The 13,967-nt window shown below is 34.3% G+C and overlaps 1 protein-coding gene across 10 annotated transcripts in view; it reads right to left on the reverse strand.

Annotated features, from left to right (window-relative positions):
• Window positions 1-13,967, reverse strand: part of LOC138318617 (alpha-mannosidase 2x-like) — a 122,514-nt gene that overhangs the window by 14,783 nt on the left and 93,764 nt on the right. Inside the window, exon 1 of one of the 10 annotated variants that reach the window (XM_069261146.1) lies at window positions 4,554-4,661. The exons of 7 other annotated variants lie outside the window; for them this stretch is intronic. The gene's annotated coding sequence lies outside the window, so the exon portion shown is untranslated. Of the gene's footprint in view, window positions 1-4,271; window positions 4,476-4,495; window positions 4,510-4,553; window positions 4,662-13,967 lie in introns of those variants that run through there. 2 more of the 10 variants (XM_069261147.1, XM_069261144.1) reach the window with 2 other exon arrangements.

Consider the following 13,967-nt stretch of genomic DNA (forward strand, 5'->3'; position numbering starts at 1 on the left):
TGAGAAAAGTCACATGGCCTATGCAGATGCAGAACGTAGATATGCAGAGGAGTTGACAGATATTTTAAGCAAACAAGTAAAAAAGTACATTTTATGATGAAAACGAAGCTTCACATTCCAAATACCATTTAGAAAGCCAAGGATGAGAAAGTTGAAAAATTACATAAATAAAATTTATCATTTTACAGATATTGCAAAAACCATGAAGTTTAAACATGTGCATCTAAAGGAAAAATGCCAAGGTCTTAAAAACTTGATGCAGAGAGACTAGAGGTTAAATATACAAGATGTATGATCAGGGTATATAGGGAAGGTGAGAAGGCTGTCCAGACAACACCATATAATTAAACAATCCATAGTCTAGCACCTTGTCAGACAAGGTCAGGGTCAACTTCCAAATTCTTCATAATTATCACAACATTTGTGAATCAATTTACTCCCAACGTGAATAACAAAAGAAAATTTAATCTCCATTTGTATGCAATTTTTTTTAAAAGCCAATTAGTTTCATAATCACTAATACATTTCTTTGAGGTATATATATATGCACTAATAATTTCTTGCTTGATTTAACATTTCCAATGACTAGAGTGTATACTCTTAAAATATATCTTTTGGTAGTGTTCTCCTAGTTGTAATCACTATTCAGGATTTTTCTACATAAAACAATTATCTAATTTTGATCGAATTTGAGGAAATCTTCATTAAGGTATGATAGTGATACTACTTCATGACATTTAAAATGTTGAGACATCTACCAGTACCAGTTAAAATTCATTTGAGAAAGAACTGATAAAAGTGAATGCTAAAATGTACTATTTTAGCGGCAATGATTAAATGAAACCCGCAGAAAGATGTTTTTTAAGGACAATTACTGAAAAGACTGGCAAAGAACATCTCATTTCAGAAACATTGGAACAATTTCTTTTACTGGTAAAATACTCAATCATATTAATGAATTGAGCAATTACATGAAACCCCTTTTTTTGATATTGCAGTCGCTGAGAGAGACTAAATGAAGAATCAATGAAATTTAATACATGTAAACGTCTTCATTTTAGTTACTGATACTGCAACCTCATGGCAAGTCATCTACGCCCACGGAATACTCAATAACACAAATTGTGGTTTAGTCGACATTCCGGGGTCCTAAACAGGAAATTGATAAAGAAGTCATTGTAGATTCAACATGGAAGGCGGAATATATTTGTTGGTGAAATCTTGATAGTCTGATGGATTCCAGGAAATATTGAAGAATATAAACCAATCTCCACCATAACAATCAATGTATCTTTAACCATTGACAAACAAGAGGCCCAATGGGCCTTAACAGCCATTTAACATTCTTAAATTTATTTTGTTCAATGTATTAATGTATTTGGTAGGTCAGCATGTGCTTAACAGTTCAAACTATTCTGCCTAATAAGCCATAGGCTCAAAAAGATGACAGAATGCCAGAATAATTCAGACTACATATTGGCTCAGTACATTATTGAAATTTTCTCTTGTCGTCTCTATTTCACTAATCAGTTGTCTGTTTTTGAAGTAAAAGAAAATTAAGATGTGAATTCTTCTTTTTGTGAAAGAAAAGAAAAGAAAATGTCAAAGTAATATCATCTAACATTTCTTTCTTTCTTTGCTTTTAATTCTAATTTGGATGACACTTTTCCTAAATGTTATATCCATGTACACACATGTAACACAATAGCATCACATAACTGGTTGTGATATTATCTTATTTAGCTAAAGAGACAATGCCTACACCAGATCTTCATACATTTCATTTATTTATGGAAACATGCAGTTTTTACTCTATGAGAATAATATGGAAGGATGTTCCAAATGTAAATTGATCATCTGGGGATCTGAGAGATACAAACAACACCAACATTGCCTTACTGAAATGCCAATATCCAAAGCAAATCACATAGGTAAATGTTTTTTTTTTCAAAATTTCATACTTTCAAGGGGATTTTTTTTTGTTTTATATCCTTTGAATGATCTATAACAAGGAACTGTGATATACCATACATTTCTCCACATGAGCGGCATTTTTCATTTGTCCATACCAAAAAACACATTTAACAAAATAATCATATTTGCCTTTTTTCCTTTTCCACAAAATTTGATTTACATCAAAACAAATATTTTATATCAAAACTCATTACCACTGGTATTTCTTTTTCCTGATCAAAAAAGTAATAATTGAATTTTATCAAAAAACTATAAGGTCATGCAAAGAACTCTGAATTGTTCAGATTTTAAAATTGATTTTGTGAAAAATGATATAATTCAGTCTTCAACTTTATAAAAAAAAAAAAATAGGCCTTAACGGTAACAGATATCATTTCTGATGAAAAGAAACATGCATACATCATATCCGTGTAAAAAATCTTAAATGCTAACATGGATGTAAAATAGATTGTTTTCTATGTAACCATGTACCACACAGTAAATTCAAGGACATTTCCTCATTATAATGCAAGTGAAATAATATAATCATTATTTTATCTATAAATATATTGCTTCAAAAAAAACCTTTCCAAATAGATATTTATTGCAATGCAATGTATCAGAAAATTTGAATATGATATTATCGGAGGTATATGCAACGTCAGAAATAATTGAGATAAAGTGTTTGTTTTCTACCAGTAAAATAATAAGTTATCTACAGATATGTACATCATTTTACATATATATATATATACCTGTATATCCATTCAGATGCACACTGAACCACCACTGACAATATCTTACTAGACACCACAAAAACTTTGACATGCATTTACTGCATTGACCAAGTCCACTAATACTGTTCTTTATAAATATCAAACACGTTACAAACATGTGTTAAATATTCATGCTAGACATGCTTGCCATACAGATCATACTAAGGTCTATATAAGTGGGAGGCTTTGTGACATTTGAGATTGTGATACTAGTTAGATATACAACAACAGCTTTAAAATGTTCTGTTTTTATATCCTGACTGGAACATTTTGTATAAAAGATCAGCAGCTGTTTATGTTTGTTGTATGATATTCAACTCAACACTGTATATGATGACTATGGCAAAATACAATATTCATAATAAGAATATTTGAGAAACATGTGCTTTAACAAATTGTATTTGATATTTGGCTGTGAATGCCTAGTTTGTTTCAGTGCTTGGTCATGTAATTTTCAAGATGCAACCCCTTCCTGTATGATTTGTACTTTTTCTGGCAAACTGATACAGAAAAATGTACCAGTCTGCACTGATGTGGAGTATGTTGTTGGTGTAGTAATCCAGGTATGGTGGTCAGAAACCACCAACTTAAGCTGCTACACTCCAATTCTTCAGGACCGAGGGTGTTCAAACACTGGTTGTACACATAAATCTTTTCAAATAGCAATGCAGAGTGGCCATATTGTGAGATGAGACAAAGAATCCAGAGAAAACCTACAGGGTACCATGGTAGATTTTATTAGAGCAAGTGAGTTCAAGCCTGAAGACTGGGGTCTCAAAACGCTTTAAGTCAGTTGCTCTAACTATTCAGATTCCAGGTTATTGGTAATTGAACTAGTTCGTAACTGCTAAAGTCCAATTATGGTGGGAATCAAACTCTGGCAAAATAAAAATGCAAAATGAAGAAAAAAAATCAATAAACTACTGAATTTAGAAAATATCCACATCGTATTTAGATAAGATCAAGGGTGCCTCCCCTGCCTTTACAATAACCCCTTCTTCTAATTTACTGATTAATATTTTGGGAAACCATCACATAAAAAAGTCAAATATTGTTTACTATGAAAAATATTCACTGTGAGAAGCTGGACCAGTAGTAGACCATTGGGTTGATTTTTCCTGTAGTTTTATCAGGATAATATACATTACTTGTACGACTATACATTGTCTGTGAACACTGGTATATAATCGGATCTGAAGGATACCTCCCTATAGGGAACCCATGGTCTGGAAAGTTTATCACATAAATTTCTATAATGATGAAAAAATGATTTAATTGACAGTGAGTATGAAAATGTTTGTGATGATAAATTACAAAAGCAATTTCAAACATGTGCCTGCCCTGTGATTTTATCGGTGGTATATGAAAAATGTACTCTTACTATTGGCAACCATAGAGCAGGAGTTCCATCAGAATGAATTATAATAACGATTTTATTAACAATGTATTAAATTAATGATTTTTATTGTCGAGGAATAAAATCTTATCTAACTTCAAATGCATTAAACGACATTATCAATATTACTTAATCAATATACATACATTATCGTGTAATCCTCTTCTATTCACTAAAACCAGGCTTGTATTCAGCCACACAAATTATGCAACAATAGCACATAAAAAATCTTTAAAATATTGAGAAGTTGCACTCCGTTGATGAAAGTAGGGTCAAGCAAACTCATTAGCTAAGTAATGAGACATGTGCTTATACACAGAGGCATAATCCGTATTCAAAATGCCATTTGTGTAAGTAGAAAGTAAGATACCTGTGGCTGCAGAGGCTGGCGTGAGTTGTGTGATGATGTGTTGGGAGTGACAACTTACCTTTAATTAAGGCACAACACGCGCAGACTTATCCATTATGTATGAATGGGATTATGGCAGACCCTGGGTCTGGTCACCACTAAACTTATAGGTATATACTCAAACATCACAAGTAGCTGTAATGATCAGGCTACAGGAAAGGTTATTTAAAAAAAAAAATGATATGCAGAATAAAGCTGTTTTCAAGTTAGTAGAACTGAACAAATTAGAATTGTCATCAAGGAGGCAAACTTATCAACCTCCTCCTTCCTTCAAAACCCTCCCCATCTCCCATTTTGTAACATAGGAACTTAACTCTAAAAATGGGGAGATATCCTGTTAGATGTACAGTGGAACCTCCCGAAACCGATCATGGTCGGTGCATATGATTTTAGCCGGTTTAGAGAGGGTTCGGTTTAGAGAAGTGAACTGAATACCGATCATTACGATCCGGATTTAATCGATCGGAAGTCGTTTTTTACACTATGCATGTATGCCTAGTGTTCGTCAAAACTGACCAATATTGATTGTTAATGTGAATGTTATCACAAAAGAGAGAATCATACGTTTAAAAGGAATGGATTACAGCAAACTTGACTTTGTTACCGCTTATAAACCTAGTTTAGTTAGTTAGTTGCATGAATGTTCTTGGGGATGTTCTCGTCTGCACAGACCTACATATATACGGCCGATCGCTTCCGGTTACGTCAAGAATCAAATTATATGGTCTAATTACACGATGATCAGTCGGTGCCGGTCATTATATGACATAGTCATTTTCTAAAACAATACATGGCTTTGGCTTCTTCATACAGATAATTTACGTTATCCGACAACTACATATATGTAAATAAAAAAACCAGTGTGATTTGAATACGAAACGTTCTCTTTAATACTAGCTCTACTTGACTTCCTACAGTAAACAAACCGTGTGCACGTGGTAGACCTTCGTTAAATATCTAAACAATAGACATGATTAAATAATTACACCACCATCTCGGGTATAATTACTGTGTACCTGTGCCTTCACACTTGTATACATACTGATTAATATTTTGGGAAACCATCACATAAAAAAGTCAAATATTGTTTACTATGAAAAATATTCACTGTGAGAAGCTGGACCAGTAGTAGACCATTGGGTTGATTTTTCCTGTAGTTTTATCAGGATAATATACATTACTTGTACGACTATACATTGTCTGTGAACACTGGTATATAATCGGATCTGAAGGATACCTCCCTATAGGGAACCCATGGTCTGGAAAGTTTATCACATAAATTTCTATAATGATGAAAAAATGATTTAATTGACAGTGAGTATGAAAATGTTTGTGATGATAAATTACAAAAGCAATTTCAAACATGTGCCTGCCCTGTGATTTTATCGGTGGTATATGAAAAATGTACTCTTACTATTGGCAACCATAGAGCAGGAGTTCCATCAGAATGAATTATAATAACGATTTTATTAACAATGTATTAAATTAATGATTTTTATTGTCGAGGAATAAAACTTATCTAACTTCAAATGCATTAAACGACATTATCAATATTACTTAATCAATATACATACATTATCGTGTAATCCTCTTCTATTCACTAAAACCAGGCTTGTATTCAGCCACACAAATTATGCAACAATAGCACATAAAAAATCTTTAAAATATTGAGAAGTTGCACTCCGTTGATGAAAGTAGGGTCAAGCAAACTCATTAGCTAAGTAATGAGACATGTGCTTATACACAGAGGCATAATCCGTATTCAAAATGCCATTTGTGTAAGTAGAAAGTAAGATACCTGTGGCTGCAGAGGCTGGCGTGAGTTGTGTGATGATGTGTTGGGAGTGACAACTTACCTTTAATTAAGGCAACAACACGCGCAGACTTATCCATTATGTATGAATGGGATTATGGCAGACCCTGGGTCTGGTCAAAACTAAACTTATAGGTATATATATATTATATATATGCACGGCAAATTTATGAAAAAGAAAACGGTATTTTCGGCGATCTTGTTGTCCAAAAAAATCTCATTTCGAGTTATTAGAACATTTTATGTATGATTTTTGTCATTCGGACCCAAAATTTCTTATTATTATTGGAGTTCTCCGAGTTTTCCGAATTCAAATTATCCGAGTTCTTTAAACAAAGACAAAGAGGGAAGCCAGGACCGGCAAAGTACTTTGTATTAAGCCTTGTTTTCGAATTATCCAAGTTCGTATCAACCAAGTTCCACTGTAGTAAATAAATACCAAAACAATACATTTCACTTGTTACATAATTTAACCTTATAGACTCAGTGACCCATACATCAAATCTCTGACATGCAAGTAAATCATCAGAGTAAAAGGAATGTTTATAATCAAAGCAGTTTTCTTTTCCATCATCATGCACTGTAGAACCTTGATATCAATTAGCACTTTGATAGTTTCGTTTCTTTGTTCAACATTACAACTATCAATATTGATCGGGCGTTTACAAGCCCTCACACACATGCATATTGTAGGACATGGGACATCATCCCATTACACAACCAAGGTACCTTTAAATGTCCTCTTGGCTTCACTTACACAAGAAACACTGAAACCTGTAAGCCTGGATTGATGTTAGAGGAAAACCAGAGTACCCAGAGAAAAACCACGGACCAGCAGTCAGTACCTGGCAACTTCCCCACATAACTTGATTGAACTTGTGACCCAAAGGAGGAGGGCTTGTATTAATATGTCAGGACATCTTAACCACTAGGTCACCACAGCTCTGAAATCTGCATAGAAGGTCTTCCTGACTGTCAAAGCTGCCACAAACATCACAGTCAAAAAGTTCTTAAAAAACAGTCCAGAGCATTTAAGTGCAAATTCATGAGTCGGGATGTCCTTAACCCCCGCTACTACAATTTCCCACAAATAATGTGAGAGCCTAGAATATCCACATCTACTAGAGCCTAGACTTTTTTTTACAAATAAATGCAAGAGCTTAAAAGACTTACAAACACCAAAGTCTATAATCTTCCATCAAAGTCTAAAAATCTCAAAACACCGAGCACAGAATACCCCCATGAAAACAAGAGCTTATTAAAACCAACAAACATCAAAACTTATTTTTAAGTAGGCTGACCAAACCTAAATAGTAAACCAAAGAGCCGAGGAGTAAGACTATTCTCAAAAGGGCTTTCCACAATCCAATATTATTTTAAAAAAAAGAGCAATGCTTTATTACCAGGCAAACATTCTATAGGGAAGAACATCCTATTGCCCTACAGAAGTCTATTCTCTAGGGAAGAACATCCTATTGCCCTGCAGAAGTCTATTCTCTGCATCAAGGCCAAATAGTCTTCAGAGCTTATAATTAGTCTGTTACCATCTTTCCAAGAAAAACAGTTCCAAGAAAAGTCTGTTCTCACCCGGGCCAAATAGTCCCTAGAAAGTCTTCTAATCATTACCCTCCCCTTCCAGCCAAATAGTCCTTACTACAGAGCCCTTCCTGATCAAGGTTAATCCAGGCCATATTGTCTCTGGGAAGACTATTCTCACTTAGACAATAAACATATAGGTATAAAGTCCTTAAATAGTCTCCATAGAGGCATCATACCGTCCCCATGGAGCACTATCAGAAAACTCCCATTACAGCCCTCTATTGTCTACAATAAGTAAAGCCCATACATCCCCTCCAAAGATGGCTATATTCCTCACAAAGATGGGCTATGGCAGTACTATTATCAGTAACATGACATGCCGACAATGAAGTAGAACCTCATGGAAGACACAAACAAATGAGATATCAATAGGTTTTAATTTGGACCAAGTTAACCTCCTGAGTCCTGCTGCTTTTCCTTTATTGAAAACGTAGCCATAAGCAATCATTTTCCATCATAGCACTAAAGCTTGCCGGCTCCTTGGGAAGTCGGAATGATAGGATGTAAAGTCTATTGATCAGTAGACATGCAAGCTGAGGGGTGCTCCCTGTGATAGCCTGATGGGCCCTTTAAACAGCTACTGGTGGTTACTGATAAGGAGCAGCAGGGATGATGTCAGGAGGGAATTTACAGGGTTAAGGATCCATAAGGATCAGTGGCAGCACTTACAATAGTTTAAGGAATCTCAGTCAAAAATATCAGTGAAAACATCCTTAATCCTGGGCTTTAATGCCAGGAGCTCATTATTCAGAATTGGATCTTTTTATAGGTCCCTCAGTCTAAATTTTTAGTATTGTTCAATAGAAGTGTTCTGTATGAATAGAACCAGATTGAACACATTTTAATGACAACATGAAAGATTGACCCATAACTTTAACATCTTAAGGACTTTATTTTCTATACATGAAAAATCCAATATTCAGTATACCATTTAGACATGGCCTCAAGTCTCAGACTATAAGGACCTTTATTTCCCACCTTTTATGTCAAAATTTCAAGGATTTTTTTACCATTTCAGAAAACTCAATTCTGAACCATATGTATTTAAAGGATACTGTTAAGTTTTTTAAGATACTCAGACAAGAGTTTTAAGGACACTCAGTTCAACATTTGCAGGACCCTTGAAGCAGTCCAAGGCTTTGGAGGATCCTTTAATTCTAAAATAGTATGGATGCTGAGCATTTTAAAGATGCTATAAACAAACAATGTGAAAGCACACTGGCTACTTTGTCCTTTTGCAATAACTTGCTAAACAAATGGGGCACATTTCCATGAATCTTCAGGCAACACATTACATAAGACCAAACCCCCAGTCATAAATATCAAGGGTCTTCTTTTCTCAGTATATAAAACAAGATACAAAACTAGCAATATATCCTTGCTCTGCTGTTATAACTCAGATAAGGCAAGGTTGATTGAAACCTAAGACTTAATTGTGCCTCATAGACAAGGCTTGTTTATTACTAGGATTCATTACAGCCTATCACAATATGAACACTACATATTAACATCAACATGCTGTATCAATACCATCAACGGATACCTTCATCAGCTAATAAAACAACAGCAGACATTTGATTCTATCCCACTTGTTATCTCTGAATATCAAAATATCATCAGATAACGTAAAAAAAATAAAAGTATCTCCAATTCTAGAGCATTTAAAAGTATCTCCAATTCTAGAGCATTTCCATTTATTTCTCATAGAAACTGAAGTAGCAAAAACTTTTAAATTTGGTTCGAATAAGATTAAAATTAAAAGTTTTTCCGTAAAACAAGTAGGGTTAATTGACAGTAGATTCCTAATTAAAGTTCTCTGTCTATTCAAACGTTCCATTCTTCAATATATGTGTTCCAATATATACTGAACCTTTGTATCGGCTCTCAGGTACCATACTCTATTATTATATCATTTTGCCATTTTGATCCACTCCAGTAATTTTTCAATTTTGATTACCGATAAAAAAAAAGTGGCTCGCTTAGGTCTGTTTTTCTTATTTTGAAATTGCATACATCTCGGCTAGAGCCGAGCTTCATTTTCCTTGTTTTTTTTTTTTAATTAGAAGCTATTTGAAAGCCTTAAGACATCCGGTCTCTGGTAGATGAAAGCTCCACTGTTTAATACAACCCCAATCACAGACTGTACTTCGCCTTAGTCGATACCTTAGTCTAATGCATCCATTAATGTTTAATCCGAGGACGATTTTACAGTACTATCTATAAGTACTAAATTATATTTCAAACCCAACAAGGACCCAGATTAAGAATCATAATGAACTTTTCCTCGGTGGGAGAAATCATAAGATTGAATATAAAGAAGGGAGTTCAGCTGATGTACTCCTGGTTAGATGTGAAAATGTGTGCTTCACCCTTGTAACTATGGAAACCTGTGACATTAATTGCAGGAAAGTAGTTCTGGTGTTGTACTTACTCTCTGTCTCAATTTTTTATATTGTATTTTGGATCTGCTAAGTAACAATTTCATGTTGATTATTTGACAACTAGCTGGCATAGTGAAGATGTGAACAATATCGCTGAGGAATAAACAAGTTAAATCAGGGCTATATATCTATGAGAATTCCAGGTCATTTAGGGAGGTTTCCTTGTATGTAACTTTTGAAGTAATTAGGTTTAAGTGCTTTAATACATAACATATAACAAAAGAAAGACAGACAGCATTATTTCTCATATTGCATATACAGTCAAACCAGTCTATAAAGACTACCCAAGGGACAATGGAAAAATGGTCTCTATAGGCAAGTGGTCTTTATACACAGGTCAAATTATGTTTTAAATGGCCATTCAGGACCCTAAGAAAGTGGTCTTAATAAGCAGGTGGTCATTATACAAAGGCGGTTGTTAAAGCAGATTGACTGTAATTCATAAATAACACAAACAAGGTCAGTTTGAATGTTTACATACTTCAATGTAAAAGTACACTTATGCTTATGTAAAAAGTACACTTATGCTTATGTAAAAAGTACACTTATGCTTATGAATAAATTCAACAGATGATCACTTTTGTTTAATTTTCTAATGTATAAAGTACAAGGGACTTTCATTGTCTGGAAAATAATTCAATATTTTAATTGGAACAAAGGGCAACAACTCTTGTCAATAAAAACGATTGACTTGTCGGAAGTATAAGATCATGGTTAAGTCTGTCAAGATAGAGGAAATGGAAATACGGACATATCTTGTCCAGACTGTCTACAAACAATAGTACAGACAAGGCGAATCCAGGGTTCCACTTAAATCAAATTTGTTGGTGAAGCAGAACAGCATCCTAGACAAACCGAGACAAACGTAAGGTACTTCCTACAATTAAACAGGAATATGGAATCTAAACAGAACTGATCAAGATCAGACAAACAGAGAATATATGAATATAGAAATTTAACAAGGGCAGATTCCACAGTTATTGCCGAATATGTTGTAGAGTATTTAGCGGGAGTAGAGGGAGGGGGTTTGATGGTGTAGGGAATGTACTGTGATAAAAGTGGGTATATTGATCAAGAATCTGATATTGTGTCATGGGCGATCATACTGTGGAGGAGACCTTCAAACCTTACACTACTGTTTCCTGTAAATACCTATACCTCCATACTTCATGGTATTACAATTGATTTTTCATCAAAAGCGAGCTTTTCAATACCAGAGATTCCTATAGGACCACTAAAAGCTGGAGGAAAATTTGATGATTTTAGAAATATTTCTGTGAAGTGTCTGCCAGGGAAATGACAAAGAGTAGTAGACTATGATTCTGCTGATTTCTGATTACAGGCAATGTACACATAGGCCAGTAACACAGAGATATCCAGTTTAAGAGTGTAAACATGCAAGGGATAAAAACGAAACAGGTGGTTTTTGGAATAAGAGAATACATGCTTACAAAAAAAAACCACTACCAGAGTGATGTTGCAATGTTAAATAGTCTGCAAACCCAGAACAATGAACCGAATGGTTTTTGATTAGCAATATAAGCACTGGCATAAAATAGAGGACTTGATAAGTAGAAAAGAAACAACTTCCAGTATATCCTAAATAAGATCCCTGTCCTGTCCCCACCAAGATGACTCTAATTACCAGTAAATAGGGCATACTGCCTCAGAGGTATACGCCAGAACCTTGAATTACCTAAAAGGGTGTTTTTCTTGACCATGCAGTTCTCTAAAACATTATAGTGAGGCCTGGCAGCCATTTTGGATTTCTGAACAAAATTAAAAACCAGTCAGCTTTAAATTTTTTTGAGAAACATCCAAAAACAAATTGTTGATCGATGGACAAACAGCATATTGTTGAGAGATGGACACACAGCCTGATGAATAGATAGACACATGCATATATATCAGTCTTTTATGTTTGACTCTCACATCAAAAATGTGTGGCCTTTCTAATAAAGTGTAGCAATCGTACAGTCTCTAGTGTAAATTTCTGTCAAAACATCATAATTTGAATAAACTCAACAAACTTAAGCATTTGGCTATTAATCAGTTTTTGTTTGGTCCAGTTAAAACTCTATCACTAACACCAAGCATGTAATACGCTGCTGCTGGAAAGACTACATTTGAACTTAATTTGACACTCAACGGAGAATACTTAAAATGTCAGTATGTATACCATGATATTTTTATTATGATGGAAGACAATTACATTTTCTTGTGTAGACTCTGCAAATTTGATCAGCTATAAAATGTAAAGTGAGACCTACAGGTCTTTAAAAAGACTTAGACAATTGATGGGGGTGTATATTGGTAAGAGCTGTAGTTCATTGCTGTATAATCGCCGACTGCCGCCATATGCTCCCTCCTGTAGTACTAACATGGGGAGGACTTAATGAATTACTGCAGGCATAACAATTAAACTAGACTAATTATACAAGCAATTAATACCAGATTAATTAGGTAGTTAATGAGGTAAATCTATTTAACAGTACACTTCTCTATCTCCACACCAGCCAGCCCTTTAGCTTTGGAGGGTTACTAATGACAGAATTCATTATGTCTGCTGCTTGGAAATTAGGGCCGAAGCTGTCTGTTTATTTAAGAATTCTATTTATAGGAACGTGATGTACATGTATGTCGAAATCCTCATGTTAAATGCTATATACAACACTGCCACGGACACATTAGGTAAATCTATAATCTACAAGCAAGATAACTGATCAAATGTAATTTCTGTTAATCCATGAAAAAAAACACAACTAGAAAGTAATTTTAACTGAAAGTTCTAGGGAATCGCATGACATCAGTAATTTTGGAAAGACAGTTGAATGTTGAGTATTTCTGTGTATGTCAGTGCTATTTTTGTATCCAGCATGATAATTCTGTTTAAAGGAGACACACGGGTTCTACATGCTTAATAAGGCAACACCCGTCTCACTGGCAATCAATGAAACCTTAAGAACTTCGGACATTTGATTAAGCAATCTGTAAACTCCCACCTCCACACTCTCTGAATTTGTTTATACCTTCATTTAAATAATATCAGTTTTCTAAATCAAGACTAATAAGATTTACATATTTACTATCTTGTAAACAAATAATTGAGATTTGATTTTGTGAACAAAAAGTTATATAAACTAATAATTCTTCTTTAATGGGTTTAAAGTGATGGCCCTATGACAGCACTTCGACAAACACATTTGAATGTTTGAAAATTTAAATCTTTTTGACCACTGACCTTTTGCTCTATATTGCTCTGCACATAGCTCAAGGTGACATCCAGATATACATTTCACAGTTAAAAGTTATTGCCAGGGCAAAACTTATACGGTATATCAGAACCATAGGAACCAGCACTTGCACAATATTCATTGAGTGTTAATACCAAAAGGAGAATACTGTGAATCTATGCTAATCATCCGAAGGTCACTTGATATCGTGAAAATTTCTCCCGTGTGGAATAATTTGCATATGAATGAACTTTGTTGTTAAAAGTCTGAAAGTGTATCTATTGCAAAAAAAACCAAAAAAAAAACCGCAAAAGTTTTATGCATAGAAATCGTAAATTAAGCCAATT

This window comes from Argopecten irradians, chromosome 3 (genome assembly GCF_041381155.1).
Source record: "Argopecten irradians isolate NY chromosome 3, Ai_NY, whole genome shotgun sequence".
NCBI lineage: Eukaryota > Metazoa > Mollusca > Bivalvia > Pectinida > Pectinidae > Argopecten > Argopecten irradians.